The sequence below is a fragment of the Ictidomys tridecemlineatus genome, chromosome 8 (genome assembly GCF_052094955.1).
Source record: "Ictidomys tridecemlineatus isolate mIctTri1 chromosome 8, mIctTri1.hap1, whole genome shotgun sequence".
Lineage (NCBI taxonomy): Eukaryota > Metazoa > Chordata > Mammalia > Rodentia > Sciuridae > Ictidomys > Ictidomys tridecemlineatus.
Genome location: NC_135484.1, coordinates 58,563,406 through 58,577,090, shown reverse-complemented (window position 1 = coordinate 58,577,090; position 13,685 = coordinate 58,563,406). Strand labels below are relative to the sequence as shown.

At 33.1% G+C, this 13,685-nt stretch overlaps 1 pseudogene; it reads left to right on the top strand.

Moving 5' to 3' along the window:
• Window positions 1-5,792: 5,792 nt before the first annotated feature.
• LOC101966725 (dnaJ homolog subfamily B member 6 pseudogene) lies at window positions 5,793-6,589 on the top strand (annotated as a pseudogene).
• Window positions 6,590-13,685: the final 7,096 nt, after the last annotated feature.

Sequence of the window (13,685 nt, the reverse complement as noted above, 5' to 3'; positions counted from 1 at the left end):
TAAGGGACAGAAGGACAGTCTGGAGCAGGACACCAATACTCAACATCAACTATCTCAGTGGAAAAAAAATTTTTTTCTTTTCTTCTTTTAGTGTTTTTGATTGATGTTTTTGTTGTTCTGGTATATTTATTGCTGGGTTCAAATATATATATATATATATATATATATATATATATATATATATATATATGTTTCTGGGTTTTAAAAAAAAATTTCCTATTTTATCACTTCTTTTCCTTTTATTACCTTTTAATATTTTGTTCTGTTTTTCTACATGGTAGTGACTTTTTTGTTTTATTCAGTTTTGTTTTTAACTTTTCATTCTTTTCAGTTTGTTGTTAGCTTCTGGGGTGGGAGTATTGTTCTGCTCTACTGTTTGCTTGTTTTATTATTCTTTCTGTCTTCACCTCTCCCTCTAATAGCAAAATATCTTGCTCACTTTCTTCTACTGCATTACTTCTTCCTTCTTTAGGTCCTTCAGGCACTGTCTTGCTTCCACTTTCTCTACTCTCACCTTCCTCTTACATTTATATCCTAATATCTTTACTCTTTTTTTCTAAGAGAGAGAGAGAGAGAGAGAATTTTTAATATTTATTTTTTAGTTTTCGGTGGACACAACATCTTTATTTTATTTTTATGTGGTGCTGAGGATCGAACCCAGTACATGCCAGGCGAGCATGCTACCACTTGAGCCACATCCCCAGCCCCTAATATGTTTACTCTTAATGGACTATGATTTTATTTTGTTTTGTTTTTGTGATGCTGGGGATTGAACCCAGGGTCTTGTGCATGCAAGGCAAGCACTGTACCAACTGAGCTATATCCCCAGCTATATCCCCAGCCCTGGACCATGCTATTAAAATCTTTTTAAAACATTTAGTCTATCCCTTTAGAGAATGGAATAAGTTTTTCAGAGGAAGCCACACTACTATAGCAGCTCCCCAAGAGTGAATCAAAACAGAAGTTTAGCACTGGCAAATTGAGTTTACAAAGCTGAGAAGAGCAAAAAATTCTTTGCATGAAACAAGCGATCTAAGATCTGGATGAGAAGGCTGACTGATGTTGATGGGGAAAGAGGAACTGAGACCATTTAAATTCAGACTGAATCAGTGAAACTTTAGTTATCTTTGTCCAAACCTAGAAAGAGGTGGAGAACAGGCTGATAATACATTCAGTATGTGGTCTGAGACTCCCAGAAAAAGCAGGGAGGGGTGTCAGAGCATTCCAGCCAAGATAGAAGGGAAATCCTGCAGTGAAAATCTGCATGAAGAAAAGACTCCCCTAAGAAGTTTGAACACTTAGGGTCAGAACTGAGAATACACTGCCCAATGACTTAAACCCCAGAATGAAAAGACTCTCAAAAATCTGACCAAGAAAAATGAATAAATGAATGGCTGGATGAATGAGTGAATGAATGAATGAACAAATAGACTCCAGAAAAAATGGTGGAGGGAAGATAGCAAATTTTAACTCCTCCACAGCCCAAAATCAAAGCAGTGGGGAAAAAAGCTGTCCAAAAAGTCAAATATATTTTTAAAGTAATTTTTATTTTCCTTTTAATCTAATTTCTCAACAAATTCAAAAATTGCTCTAATTTATCACTCAGAGTAGTGGACTGCAAGAAAATATTGTTAATAAGTTTTTAAAAAGATTGATTAGTGTAACACATAGTTCTGACTTGGCTGTAATTATTGGTGATTATCATCCCCTCTCAAGGTGTCACTAGAGACTAGATATAGTGGTAAGTTCAAATTGAGAGAAAATATTGACACAAACACATTTTCTCAATCCAGTATATACAGTAAAGAAAAAGTAACTCCCTTAAAAAGTCCTTTATATATAAAAGTAAAGGAGATAATTATCCCAGAAAATGAGTAGAAATACTAACAATATGAAAAACCAAGGAAACACACCACCCCAAATAGCTCACAACACAACTGACCCCACTGATACGACAGTGGAGGAAATATCAGAAAAATAATTTAGAAAATTAATAATTAAAATGTCCAATGAACAAAAGAATATCTAACAAATAAACTAAGAGAGAATATATAAAAAGTGAAAGCAAATTTCAATATGAAAATAGAGATTTTGAAAAAGAACCGAACAGAAATCCTTGAAACGGAAACTCAATAAATGAGATTAAATATTCACTTAAAAGCATCTCCAATAGATTAGACTGCTTTAAAGAAATAGTCTCTGGACTTGAAAATAAAGTATATAATTTTGAAAACAGACATTATTAAGATATATTGAGAACATGACTAGAACATTCAAATATTTGGGATAACTTTAAGATACCAAATCTAAAATTCACTGATGCAGATATAACACTGAAATACAAATTAAAGAAACACATGCCCTTTTTTGATAAAATAATACCTAATAATTTTCCAAACCTGAGGAACAAGGTAGAAATCCAAATACAAGAGGCATTTAGAACCCAAATAAATAAGATCAAAACATATGCACTCCAAGATGTATTATAATTAAAATAACTAATAAATAGAATAATGATAGGATCTCAAATTCTGAAAGAGAAAAAGAGCAGGTTACAAGTAAGCCAATTAGATTTTCACCTGACTTCTCAGCCTAGTTCCTAAAAGTCAGAAGGGCTTGGAATTATAAATAATATATACCAAACTATGAAAGAAAACAAGTGCCATCTTCACAGAAGAAAAAATAAACACGGTCAACAAATATATGAAAAATGTTCAACATCTCAAGCAACTAGAGAAATGTAAATTACACCTATGCTGAGATTTTATCTCACTCCAGTCATGATTGCAATTATTAAGAATACAAGTAATAATAAATGTTGGAAAGTATGTGGAGAAAAAGGTACACTCATATATTGCTAGTGGAACTGCAAAGTGCACTCCCTCTGTAAAGCAGTATGGAGATTCATCAGAAAATTGGAATAGAACCACCATTTTACCCAGTTATCCCACTCTTTAATATATATCCAAAGGACTTAAAATCAACATACTACAGCCTCATCAACATTTATAGCAGCTCAATTCACAATAGCTAAGCTATGGAACCAATCTAGATGTGTATATGTACCTTTAACAGATTACTAGGTAAAGAAAATGTGGTACATATACACAGTGGAAGATTAGTCTTAAAGAAGAATGAAATTATGGCATTTGCTGGTATATGTGTGGATCTGGAGACTATAATGCCAAGTGAAATAAGTCAATCCCAAAAAACCAAAGGCCAAATATTTTCTTTAATATGCTGACGCTAACACACAATAAGGTGGGGAGGGGACAGAAGTTCATTAGATTAGACAAAGGGGAATTCAGGGAAGGGAGGGATGATGGGAATCAGAAAGACGGTAGAATAAATCGAACATAACTTTCTTATGTTTATATATGAATACATGATCAGTGAAACTCAACATCATGTACAACCACAAAATTGGGATCCTTATCAGAATGTTTTTACTCCATGTATGATTAATATATCAAAATATACTCTATTGTATATCTAAAACAACAAACTAATAAAAAAACACATGTGCCAAAAAGATTCCTATAAACTATCCTTAAAAATTGGAGATAAAAAAAACTTTCATGACCAGCAGAAACTAAAAGAAGACATAACCACTAAGACTGTACTACAAAACATACTCAATGAAATGTTTCATGCAGAAGAAGTAAAACATAATATCAGAATCAGCATATGGATGAATCTCAGTATCTGAATTAAGTATTAGAAATAAATTGAAATGGCAGGAAATAAAAATCATCTCTCTATAAAAATAACGAATATAAATGTTTGAATTTCTCTAGTCAAAAGGCATAGATTGGCAAAATGGACTAAAGACCAAGGCTGAAACATGGCATTTATAAGAGACACATTTTACAGGCAAAGATCCATGGGCTGGAAGACTGGAGAAAGATATACCATGCAAGTGGAAAACTGAAAGCAAGCAAATGTAGGAACTAAGTACCAACTAAGTAGACATCAAGCCAAAAATAATCAAAAGAGACAAAGAAGGTCACTTAATACTGGTTAAGGGAATCATCCAACAAGATATAATGTCTATAAATATTTATGTCCCAAACATTAGTGCACCCCACATACATAAAAAAAAAATCAAGCAGACACCAATATAATAATACTGTGTGATTTCATTATATCTCTCTCACCAAATGATATGTCATCCAGATCTAAACTAGTAAAGACTCTTAAGAACTATACTATTAATCAATTACACCCAATAGACATGTCTAGAGTATTTCACCCATCAACAACCAAATTCATTCTCTTCTTAGTGAAACATGGAACCTTCTCAAAATAGGCAATAAATAGTTCTGAACACAAATCAGGTCTTAGTTTATGAGAGCGTGTAAATGGTCTAAACTATCCAACCAAATAATATAGGTTTGTAGAATGTATTAAAAAACAAGATCCAACCATATATTGATTACAAAAGACTCTCCTAAACAAAGACATTCACAGGCTGAAAGTGAAAGGATGGAAAAAGATATACTGTGCAAGTACAGAATGAAAGGAAGCCGGAACAGCCATTCTCATTTCAGACAAGGTAGACTTCAGGCTAAAACTAATCAGAAGATGCAAACAAGGTAACTTTAAGTGGGTATTTAAAGAAATCATCAACAATATGATATAATGATTGTAAACATACAAAATAGAGAGAATGTATTGCATCCTCTCAGATCACAATGGAATGAAATTAGAAATAAACAAGATAAAAAAGAGAAACCATTTTAACAAATGGAGATTGAATAATAACCTTCAAATGAAAAAGGGTCAGAGAATAAGCCAGGGGAGAAATAAAAAAAAATTCTTAGAAACAAACCAGAAAAGAGATACAACATATCAAATTCTCTGGGACAGTATGAAGGCAGTTCTAAGAGTAACCTTGAGTTCCTACATTTAAAAACAGAAGATCCCAAGTAAATAATCTAATGTTACACATACAAGCCTTAGAAAAAGAAGAACAAACTAATTCCAAAATCAGTAGAAGACAAGTAGTAATTAAAATCAAAGCCAAAATTAATGAAATTGAAAAAATAAAAGACAATAAATCAATGCATCAAAGAGTTGGCTCTTTGAAAAGATAGAAAAAATTGATAAACCCTTAACTAAACTAACAAAGACACATAGAAAGAGGGAGAGAGAGGGCACCCAAATAAACAAAATTAGAGATGACAAAGAAGATATCTCCACAGACACATATAAGATACAGAGGGTAGAAATTATTTTGAAAATTCATACTCCAATAAACTGGAAAATCCAGAGATACTGACAAATTTCTAGATATAAATGATCTATCCAGACTAAACAAGGATGATATAGAAAATCTAAACAGACAAATATCAAGCCATGAGATTAGAGTAAGAATTGTAAAATCTTCCAGTAAAGAAAATCCCAGGATCAGATGAATTCTCAGTCAATTTCTATCAGATATTTAAGAAAAACTAACACCAAACCTCCTATTATTCTACAGCTTTCTTAGCAAGACCTCTAAAGCTCAAGAAATAAAACCAAGATATCAATACATGGGATGGCCTCAAATTTAAAAACTTTTGCAATGAAAAGGAAATTGTTAACAGCATGAATAGAAAGCCTGCATAATGGAAGAAAATGTTTGCCAGTTACTCCTCCAATGAAGGATTGATATCCAGAATACATAAAGAACTCAAGTAACTTACCACAAACAAAACAAATAACCTAATCAATACATGAGCAAGAAGCTGCTGTTGCCACCCAGGTAGCTGCACCATGAACTCAGACTTGTTCCAACAATTTATTAAAACATGGTGGGTTACTACAAAGACCTAAGCATGCAGAGACATGGCTCACCAGATGATATAAAAAAGGCATACCAGAAACTGGCTCTAAAGAGGCATCTAGAAGCTCTGAGAATAAAAAAGAAGCAGAGAGAAAATTCAAACAAGTAGCTGAAGCATATGAAGCATCATCAGATGCTTAAAAAAATAGGACATCTATGACAACTTTGTCAAAGAAAGATTAGATTGTGGAGGAGGAGGTGCTGGTCATTTTGATGGTCCATGTGAGTTTGGCTTCACATTCCAGAACCCAGATGATGTCTTCAGGGAATTTTTTGGTGGAAAGGACTCACTTTAATTTGACTTCTTTGAAGACCCTTCTGAAGACTTTTTTGGGACCTGAAAGGGTTCCTGAGGAAGCAGAAACCAAGGTACAAGTTTGGTTTTCTCTGCTTTTAGTGGATTTACATAATCTGGAAGTGATTTTTATTCATTTAATACAGGATTTACTTCATTTGGGTCACTAAGTCACAGTGACATCACTTCATTCTCTTCTGCATCATTTGGCAGCAGATGGATGGGCAATTTCAAATGTTTATCACCTTCTACCAAAATAGTAAAAAGCAGAAAAAAATCACTACTAAGAGAACTATTGAGAATGGTGAAGAGAAGTAGAAGTTGAAGAAGACAGCTAGTCAAAGTCCTTAACGATGTATAGTAAGGAACACTGCTACACTTGGAATCAAGTAATTCAATGCATGCATTTAACAGAAATGTTAAATCATAACAAGAACCATTTGAGGATTAACAGGAACAGTTTTTGAAGATTTAAGATGAACTCAACTTTCAGTATAATTGTACCTAACCTAAAGAATTTATGAACAGTTCATCATTGCCCCTATTTGTCATAGACCTTTGAGTTTATTACTGTTGCGGCCACAAAATAGGACCATTGTATATGCCTTCAAAATTTTTTTAATCTCTATATGCACTTTGCTCTTTTATTAAATGTAATCCAAGGTGAGACTTGACTTTTGAGTAATGCTAAGATAAATTATATTCTAACAGTAGTGTGTATCTGCTTTCCACTGTGTTTGACATGTGAGTCAGGTAGTGTCAAACCAGCTGTGAAGTAAACATTGCCATATGAGTCATCTATAGAGATAATTTTGGCTTTTTTTCATTATTTAACAATGAAAGACATTAATACATTAATGGTAATGTATATATGGTTTACTATAAGTTTAAGGATGTTTCTTAGTTGTGCATTAATGCTAGCAAGTTAGTATAAGTTTTGACAATTATTTAAATACATAATGTGGTTTAAAAGGTTTAAAAGAGTTGGTAAACTGAATCTTTGTCATTTGCTTAAAAAATAAAATTTATTAAAAAAACAGGCAAGAGAACTAAACAAATATTTCTCAAAATAAAAATATACAACTGACTAACAAATATTTGAAAAAGCGTGCAACATCCCTAGCAATAGGAGAAATGCAAATTAAAACTACATTGATATTTTATTTCACTCCAATCAGAGTGGAAATTATCAAGAATATAAATAATAATAGTAATTGCTGGTGAAGATGTGGTGAGGAAAAGAATACTCACATATCATTAGTGGAACTGCAAATTACTACAACTGCTCTGGAAAGCAGTATGGAAATACCTCAGAAAACTAGAAATGGGACCACCATATGAATCGGCTATCTCACTCTTTGGTATTTACCCAAAATAATAAAATCCGAATATTACAATGATATAGGTGCATCAATGTTTATAGAAGCAAAATTTATGATAGCCACATTATGAAATCAGTGTAGGTGCCCATCAACAGAAGAATGGTTTAAAAAAAGTTATATATATATATATATATATATATATATATATATATATATATACATAAATAAACACACACATATATCTCTATATACACATATAACTAATAAAATATAAATATACATGCACTAATAAAAACATTAAAAATCAATCAATATAAAGTGAAAACAGTTATAGTTATTAGGTAAAGCAAGCTCCCTCTATTCTTTTATTGCAAACTGACTCTCTAAGGTGGATGGGATTTGTGATACAACATTTCTAATTTCATAGTAGCAAGTGACTATTAATTAAACTTTAATTTTTAAGACATTTATTGGCATTACATGTCTTCAATATAAACTTATTTTCATATGGTAATTTGATGCTTATGCTCAGGTTACTAATTTTATTGCCATATAGGAAACAGGATGAAGCTAGGGTACTTATTTTAAGCTCAACACTTCATAGTCTCTTCACAGTTTGCATATGTTTTAAACTCCAAGCTGAACTTTCATATAGAAAATAAAGATAATGATTACATAATAGACTCCATCACTATATAACACAGCCATAAGAAACTCAAGTATTTCCATTTATTTATATATTCACTTTTGAGGCCCATTTAAAACATAATTAAATCATAAGTATGGAATTTCATTCAATATTTCCATATTTTCATACTGACTTTGAGTAAAAGTCAATGCAAAACTGAATTGATTGGTCCAGATATAGTTTTGACACATGAATAATTTCTAAATATTATAACTGAATCCCTACTAAAGAAGTAATAGAATTGGAAATAGCTTGATTTTTTTTAAATACAGAAATATCATTTTAACTAAGAAAATTGTTCCTTTTTTAACAGATGGAACTTTGTCAAGACATGGCACTCTTTTCCATTCAAAATACTCCAAAGTCCATAAAGACCATAAAGCAACTTTTAGGTTAAAAGTCATATGTGCATTCAGCCACACTGTGAAGGTTTCCAGTAGAAAATTACAGGCAGCCACCTATATAGCCTACTGTATAAAAGTGGGCATAGCTCCTATCTCCATGTAGGAGTGAAGGCAACATGAATATCAGTTTTCACTACTGATGAAATATCACTTGCTTCCTCATTTTGAAGTCTACATAAAAATATAGTTTATAAACATATGAAAGAGTATTCATCTCTAGGCAATAAAAAGGCACACTCAGTCTGAGAGTAGAGTAAATATACTGTATCATTTCATATTCAGCATAATCCTATGAGATATGTTGGTATCATTATGCCAATAAATAAGGTAACCAACTTCCCAAGAGTTAAATCATTTTTAGGATATACTGTACACTGGAATATAAATCCCTTCTCCTCACTAATTTTCCCATTGAGAGAAGCTTCCCAGTTTTACATATTCACCAAAAAGGCTTATAACAGCTGCTAGCTAGTGTTTTTAAAAGGTTCTCTCAGTGAGCTCCAAGGACCACAAAGGCAGTGATCCTTAATTAAATGTCTAGGACCAAGGAGACTGTAAGAGTTGAAGATACAAGGATATAGCCAGCAATATGGATATAACAAGGAACTTTGGTACTGAACAAATCCTTGTTTTTTTTAATTGATTTTATTTTTAAATATACAACAGCAGAATGCATTACAATTCTTATTACACATATAGAGCACAATTTTTCATATCTTTGTATAAAAAGTATGTTGACACCCATTGGTGTCTTCATACATGTACTTTGGATAATGATGTCCACCACATTCCACCATCCTTGCTAATCACCTGCTCCCTCCCGTTCTCTCCCACTCCTCTTCCCTATCTACAATTCATCTATTCCTCCCATGCTCCCCCTCCCTACCCTACTATGAGTCAGCCTCCTTGTATCAGAAAAAACATTTGGCATTTGTTTTGGGGGGACTGGCTAACTTCACTTAGCATTATCTTCTGCAATGCCATCCATTTACCTACAAATGCCATGATTTTATTCTCTTTTATTGCTAAGTAAAATTCCATTGTGTATATATGCCACATTTTTAATCCATTCATCCACTGAAGGGCCTTTAGACTGGCTCCACAGTTTAGTTATTGTGAATTGTGCTGATATAAATATTTATGTGGTTGTGTAAATGGGATGGGATCAAACTAAAAAGTTTCTTCTCAGAAAAAGAAACAATCTATGAGGTGAACAGAAAGCCTACATCCTGGGAGCAAATTTTTACCCCTCACACATCAGACAGAGCACTAATCTCTAAAGTATATAAAGAACTCAAAAAGCTAAATAATCCAAATAACCTATTCAACAAATGGGCCAAGGACCTGAACAGATACTTCTCAGGAAGAGGATACATAATCAACCAACAAATATATGAAAAAATGCTCATCATCTCTAGGAATTAAAAAAATGCAAATGAAAACTTCTCTAAGGTATCATCTCACTCCAGTCAGAACGGCAGCTATTATGAAGACAAACAACAATAAGTGTTGGCAAGGATGTGGGGTAAAAGGCACATTCATACCTTCTGGTGGGACTGCAAATTGGTGCAGCCAATATGGAAAGCAGAATGGAGATTCCTTGGAAATCTGGGAATGAAACCACCATATGACCAGCTATCCCTCTCCTTGGGCTATACCCAAAGGACTTAAAATCCTTAGTCTTGACCAGAAATACTTCCTATTTATGGCAATAAGAAATGTTCCAAGTTAATAATATTAAGACTCACCAGATAAATTTTATGCAACAAAAGGATTAACAAGTAATGACTGAACACTCAGCACAGTCATATTTCTTTTCTTATACAAAAGCGTGTATGTATATTATATTACATATATACTTCTTCTTAGAAATGATCAGATCATTAGCAAGGACAATATCTTTCTTTCTTGGTCCAGGGTTTTGTTTTTTTCATTTTTTGCTTTGTGTTCTGTTCTGCACTGTTAATCTTCTTAGAGAATAAGCTGTTCTCATCCTATACAGAATTAATCAAAATACTGATTAATGATTACTATCATTCTTGTTAACCTTTGCTTATGCACTTATTTAGCCTTTACATGTTGTTATGATCAACTGATTCCCGTAACGGTTAGCTTTCCCCAACACACAGAATACTAGTTGCCTACATGGCTCTAAACTTCATCTGCTCTTTTTGATTCTTAACTGCAAAAGTAGGGTGGGTTATACTCCTGTTTGCAAAGTAATTTTTTGATGATTATAAACCCAAAACAAGGAAACAAGAGTATAATAATGGCTATCATCCACTACTGTGGCAACTCTTTTTAATCACATGCCTAATGTCACCTGGGTCTGAATACCATGCTCCTCAAAATTTGCCCTAGGAACAACCTGCATCAGCATCACCTAATTCAGGAACTTGTCAAAACGGCGAATTCTGAAACCAATCCATGTCTTTTGAATAGAATGCCATAGTTGTCCAGAAACTCTGCATGTTTAGTACAGTTTCACAAATTATCTTAATACAAAATAAGCTCAATAAGAATGGTGAAGTAAGGTAACTTAAGATTCCAAATGAATAAAATCCATTCTCAAAAGGTATTCTTTCCTCTAGTCTTTTGGGGAAGGAAGGATCTTACTGGCAGAAGCTTGATACCTGGAGCACCTTAGTCCCGGCTAAATCTCAACTCAATGATATTGGATGAGAACAAATCGCTCAGCTTTTCTAGGCTTTAATTCTTAATTCAAACTGAACCACCACTGGAGTGGAGTTATACGTATTTAAAACAGAGCTTAGAATACATATATAGAAACTATAAGACTATAATTATGCACTTGCTGAGAAATCAGTACATGCATTTAAAAATGGGAACTTGTGATTCCAAAAATTATTACTCCTAATTATGTAAATAAGAGCATTGTAAATGATTATCATTTTTCTTTCAAGTCAGATCAGTCTTTTGAATTTTGGCAAAATGAATAAATGAGGTATTAAATTTTAAAAAACTTCCACACAGGGAAAATATAGATACTAATTTACTTGACATTTTTTTCATTACAAATTATTTCTGATATGTGATCATTTATAAAATATTATAGCATTTTATGATACAACTATGTATAGTTATAATAATCATATATTATTTTAAAAAGCAAAAACATAGCTTATATTTTAGTTGTGGAATAAAGTGAAATATGTGAAACAATTAGAAAGCTATCAAAAGCTAAACTGTAAGGAACTAATAGGCAGTTTTCAGGAGTGAAACTCTTATAGCTTCTATGTTAGTCAATATAAAGTGTCAGCAGTAGTAAGACCTGCCTGCCTATGAAGAAATAAAGATTTGAAGGACCGACAGTAAGGGAGGGCAGTCGAGGTGGTAGGAAAGGCATGAGCCAAGACAGAGAGGCAAAATGATTTTGCACAGAGCATGGGCAGAGACTATCTGATAAAGTTGGAGCTCAGTGTGGGAAGCCTGCTTGTAAGTTACACTAGGGAAAGCAAGACAGATTTGAACCTGCTGTGGTAGAAAATAGAACCACTGTTAGCTTAAGAACCTAGAAATGATAAGATTGAACTGATATTTTGGTGATTTTTAAAATACCAATGAAATATAGCATTGATTGACTCTCAGACAATCAAGAAACAGGAATGACAGCATCTTTATAATCACCTTAGTATGTAAAATACTTGAGGAGAACAGGTAAATCAGACATCCTAAAGCAAGAAATAACAGATATATTTTTGTGTTTTTAACATAGTATACAGAGTGAAAGAAGGAAAAATTTAAAAAAAAAACATTAGGAGTTATATTCAACTTCAAGTTTCCTACTACTGTCATAACAAATAACATAAAAATGTAGCATGGAACAATAAAAATGTATCCTCCTTTCTATAAAGACCCTTGTGATTACAGTTTTCCCATTCCAGTAATACAGGATAATGTTCCAAATCAAGACCATTAATCACATAGAACATCATTATTGCCCTGCAAGAAGCATATTTATATATTCCAGATATTGCAATATGGGCATTTTAAGGTTGCCATTGTTCTCCCTACCCACCAGGGCTGAACAAAGGAAAATAATGACTGTCATTGAATTCTATATGCCAAGTATATATTATACAGTCCTAATCTCATACATCCATGAAAATTTGTAAAAAGGGGAAGAGAAATATCCCCCAGTGTAAACTCAGTTTTGTTTGTTTGTTTTCAACTTCAGAAACCAACCTTTTACTGGAAAAGTCAGGGGTTATGATTTGGGGTTTCTTTTTGTCGAATGAACTATGAACATTGTTTAAATTTATTTGAAGTAGCTATTACATATAGTTGGAAATAAAACACTCAAATGCAACAGAAGTATTAGGAATATAAACAAATAAATAAAAAGAACTGAAATTATTAAAATAGATGGATAATTAAATGAATTAAAAGAGAAAAATTGGTGGTTTTAGGTAGATTAGAGAAAGAAGGAAGGCCAAAGAGGAGAACCCAGAGATTGAACAGTAGCAGGGGGCAAAGGGAAGATGCTGCTGATAGACAGAGGTCAAGAGCAGGAAATGTTACCAACTGCAAGAAGGAACTGAAGGAAGGCCTTGGCTTTGGTGAGGAAATAGTAATCTTTGGATCATTAGTGTCTGGATTCAAAGTACTTGGATAACAACTTTAAGTTACTAGAGGAAAAGAGATGCCTACATTTTAAGTAGAACCTATCAATATTTATCATTGAGACATCATAGGAAAAACACTTCAGTATTTTCTTCTTGTTATATAAACATTTTATTTCCTTTCAAGAGCTTTCTTTTCTTCCTTCCTTCCTTCCTTCCTTCCTTCCTTCCTTCCTTCCTTCCTTCCTTCCTTCCTTTCTTTCTTTCTCTCTTTTTTGTTAATAATTATGTACCCAAATTCTGGGAACCTTTCTGAGGTTCTGCAGGACAGTGTGCCTGGCTCACGCCCTTGCCTGTTCTCTCTCTCTCAAGCCCCTGCTGTTTTCCCCATGCTGATATGAATACCTCTAATCTGTACCAAATCTCTCCCTGGGAGTTTGGCTCTCCAGAATTAAAATATCTTTATATTTCTTTCTTCAGAAAGATTGCTATTCTATAGCACAACACTACTCTTCTGTGGTGCCCTCAATGTATTTGTATTTCTGCTAGTGAGAGAAATTGCACAT